Below are 4782 nucleotides of genomic sequence, written 5' to 3'. Positions count from 1 at the left end.
CTGGGAATACAGATATGCATCTGGTCACAGATATCTTTTAAAAAAAAGGTAGGGGCATGGATCAGAAAACCAGTCAGTATCTGGTGTAACCACCATTTGCCTCACGCATCACAACACATCTCCTTCACATAGCGTTGATCAGGTTGTTGATTGTGGCCTGTGGAATGTCGTCCCATTCCTCTTCAATGCTGTGCGAAGTTGCTGGATATTGGGAGGAACTGGAACACGCTGTCATGCACGTCGATCCAGAGCATCCCACACATGCTCAACGGGTAACGTCTGGTGAGTATACTTGCCGTGGTAGTACTGGGACATTTTCAGCTTCCAGGAATTTTGTACAGATCCTTTCAACATGCATTATCACGCTGAAACATGAGGTGATGATGGCAGATTAATGGCATGACAATGGGCCTCAGGATTTCGTCACAGGACAGTGGTTCCCCCTTTAAATGTTGCGTCATACTGCAGCACATCTTGCGTGCTGTCACAGAATTCTGTGGGACGTCATTTAATTCTCAGCCATTTTTTTATGTTACTGCAAGTTATTGCTAGTTTGACCACCAGTGGGCATCTTTGAGAAGCATTTGATAGTATTCCGTATTGGCATTACCAGAGAATTTAAAACCTTTTTTGTAATAACATAGTATAACGGATTGATTTGAAGAAATTTAGCTTAATTAATTTGATTAATATTATGGTGTTTCTATTCTATTCAGAGAAAAATTAAAAACCAAACCCTCAGGGCTTCTGTTAGGATGGAATGGAGAATATGGCGATGTACAACATGATGGTTGGTAGTAGACTACAGGATTCGAGGATTCTTAATGGTTTGCCTTCATTAGACAACTTTGTTCCAATATTTCTGTAAATCAGTGATATTTATTCCGGTAGTAATTAGTTACGGATCCATAACTAAATCAACATATGCATGGCAAGGGGTTGGAGGTGAGGGGAAAACAAATAAGTGCTAACAAATATAAAAACATTTCGGAAATGTTTAAATAGAGTTTGTGTACATAAAACGTATTAAACATGTCTGTAAAACCACAATGCGGATATCGACCTAGCAAGCAAGTTTTAATAAATCATTGGCTACAGTGTAAGAAAAACAGAGTAATCTGAAATAGGGGCATAATTCATGTTCAAATTTACAACATAACATACATAGGCATTTCATCGTTAAAACTTCTTCAGGATCGGTGTCCCGTTCACGGAACGGTTAAGCTAATGTAGGCTAATGCGATTAGCATGAGGTTGAAGTAATAAGAACATTTCCCAGACAAATCTGATATTGGCAGAAAGCTTAAATTATTCTTCATATAACTGCACTGTCCAATTTACCGTAGCTATTACAGTGAAAGAGTACAATGCGGTTCATTCGGAAAGTATTCAGACCCCTTGACTTTTTTATTCTAAAATTGATTTAAAAAATGTTTTTCTCATCAATCTACACACAATACCCCATACTGACAAAGCAAAAACAGGTTTTAGATTTTTTTTTCGGTGGCGGCTCTGGTGCGGGACGAAGAACCCTCTAATACCGCGGATCATCCAGCATCGGAGGTGGCTCAGGTGCGGGATGAAGAACCTGCTCATCCCGTGAATCTAGCCGTGGACCCGGACTGAATACTGTACCTGGACTGGGAACCAACGCAGAAGAGGACACTGACCTTGGAGCTGGACTGGACGCCATGCTTAGACTGGGCATCGGCGCAGGAGAAGGCTCCGGCCATGGAGCTGGAGGTTCCGGACTGTGGACTGTCGCAGAAGGTTCCGGACTGTGGACCGTCTCAGGAGTTCCGGACCATGGACCGTCTCAGGAGATTACGGACCATGGACCGTTGCCGGAGGTTCCGGACCGTGAAACTGTCGCCGGAAGCTCCGGACCGTGGAACTGTCGCCGGAAGCTCTGGACTGTGGAGGCACACTGAAGGCCTGATGCGTGGGACCAGTACAGGTGGCACCGGGCTGATGATATGCATCTCAGGGCGAGTGCGGGGAGGAGGCACAGGACGTACTGGATTGTGGAGGCGCACTGGAGGTCTAGAGCATAGAGCTGGCACAACCCGTCCTGGCTGGATGCTCACTTTAGCCCGGCAAGTACGGGGCGCTGGCAAAGGACGCACTGGGCTGTGAAGGCACACTGGCACACAGTGCGTAGAACAGGTGCAGGATATCCTGGTCCGAGGAGGTGCACTAGAGACCAGGAGCGCTGAGCCGGCACAACCCGTCCTGGCTGGATGCTCGTTTTCGCATGGTAAGTGCGGAGAGCTGACACCGAGCGCACCGGGCTGTGAGTGGCAGTGGAGACACAGTGTGCATCACCGCATTACATGGTGCCTGAACGGTCACACGCTCCTCACAGCGAGTGCAGGGAGTTGGCTCTGGTCTGGAACCTGGCTCCGCTAACCACCCCGTGTTCCCCCCCCCCAAAAAAAAAAAATTGGGGGCTGCCTCTCGTGCTTGTGTCTTGGTTGCGAACCCCGCAGTCGTCGTTGATCCTCCTTCGCTGCCTCCGTCTGCTTCCCCGGCAAGCTTTCATACCTCTCCAATACTTCCTCCCAAGTCCAGGCTATTCTCTCCTCAACCTCCTCTATAGACCAGGATGCCATCTCCTCCCGAGCACGCTGCTTTGTCCAGTTGTGGTGGGATCTTCTGTAACACTCATCGAAATGGGTAGACCAAGGCGCAGTGTGATTTGGGTTCATCATAATTTATTAGAATGTGAACCAGCAACAAAAACAATAAAGAGAAACAAATATTTTTAAGCTAATTTCCTACAATTTTACACATATTGCCATGACTTATGCCATGTTAACATAATATCTGAGTTAAAATAACTAACAAAATCAATGGGGGCCCACTGAAGATAAGGGCCCCTGGCCACATGCCCGGTCGGTGATTCAACCTTGATTACTACAAGTTTAGATAGCTAACTAGACTAATTTACCAATCGAAAAAATGTTTTGTGTTAAGACTAAAACTAAGACTAAATCTAAAATAGCTGTCAAAAATGAACACTGTGAAATGGGCTAATTGAGTGATTGTCAGTTACTGAAGAGAAGAGAGAACTAAGAAGAGAGAACTGCTGATGCACCACAACCAAATAAAAAAATTGCAACTTTAATTTTCTACTATTCTAACTCTGAACAGTAAGCTGAGATCCCGAATGAGTTCCCCAAAAACAGTCGCTTATGCCTGGAACCAGCTGAGCTTGCTAAATTTATCAAAATTCTTGCAGACCAGTTTCATGGGCTTAGTAGCCTCAAATGCAGAGAACTGGTCTACGAATTGAGAAATTGAAACAACATCCCTGTCCCAGACAACTGGTCAAAAAATGTATGGTAAGTGATATTGAACAGAGAAATATATACCTGAATGTAGGCATACATTTAAGAATCTGTGTACAATATACCACACCCACATTCTATAAATTAACTTTGACCTACCAGCACCATCACCCACTGTCACAGGACAACATCACCAGCTTACCTCAAGGCGGCTCAACTTACCCTGTCCCTAACCTCAATGTACCTCATAAGGTAAGTGAGTTGTGCAAAGAGACCACTTTTTTTGGACAAGTAATTTTTTCCCAAACTTATGTTTACATGAATTATAATTATTTACGGGGATGCACAACATTCTGAAATATACTGTATGTAGATATTTTTGTTACAAAGAATACTATATTTGCCTTGATGTAGTGATGCTGAATGTAAAACATGGCTTAACATACCCCACTCTCCCCTACTACTGTAAGAGATTTGTTAACACTTAAATTTGCAAGTCACGGTCGGTCTCAAAGGATAATACACAGAGACGTCACTCGCTCTCCTGCCCTTTCTCTCCTTGTCTCTTTCTCATACACCCACTCACTCGCTCGCTCGCACACACACACACACACACACACACACACACACACACACACACACACACACACACACACACACACACACAGAGAGAGAGAGAGACCCCCCCCCCCACCCCCACATACACACACACACACACACACACAGAGAGAGAGAGAGACCCCCCCCCACCCCAACATACACACACACACACACACACACACACACACACACACACACACACACACACACACACACACAGAGAGAGACCCCCCCCCCCCCCCACCCTCACACACACACAGACACACAAACACCGCAGCTCACCAGAGTGTGAAAACAGGCAGCAGGCAGGCAGGAATCTGACCTTTAAAATGTGCAGTGTCAAAGGAGTCTATTCCTGGTGCTAATGCATCATGCAGATACACAATAGACCAACCTTGGACTAATGTCTCCAGCTCTACTCCTTTAACAAGCAAGCCGTTACAAGTTCACTAACTTCCTTTATGAAGGTCAGTCAGTCAGTCGACTTCATGGCGGATTTTCATGAAGGCCGACCAGCTTGTGTGTGTATTTGTGTGTGCTTGTGTGTGTATGCATGAGTATGCTTGACGCAGATGGACCCTAGGATAGCAATAGGTCAGGTTAGGGGTGTGAGGTTTCCTCACTGAGAGTCTGGAGCACTGGAAGGTTACACTAGGGCCAAATGGCAGGGTCTGCAGTCTGTCACACAGGTCAACTGACACACAGATCCCCTCTACATTCACACGTAGATAAAGGCTAAGCTAAACACACAATGGGGAGCTACGTATGCACACATTGACACATACTCACACAGACATAAACCCGTGTACACACTCAACTGTATGCATGCTCAGGTCAATGCTAAAAAGCAGGGGAGTGCGTCCTCAAATCAAGCCAGTCATGTTACCTGATG

The sequence above is a fragment of the Oncorhynchus mykiss genome, chromosome 4 (assembly GCF_057628025.1).
Source record: "Oncorhynchus mykiss isolate SJ-2025 chromosome 4, ASM5762802v1, whole genome shotgun sequence".
Classification (NCBI taxonomy): domain Eukaryota; kingdom Metazoa; phylum Chordata; class Actinopteri; order Salmoniformes; family Salmonidae; genus Oncorhynchus; species Oncorhynchus mykiss.
Note: the sequence above shows the minus strand (reverse complement) of the source record.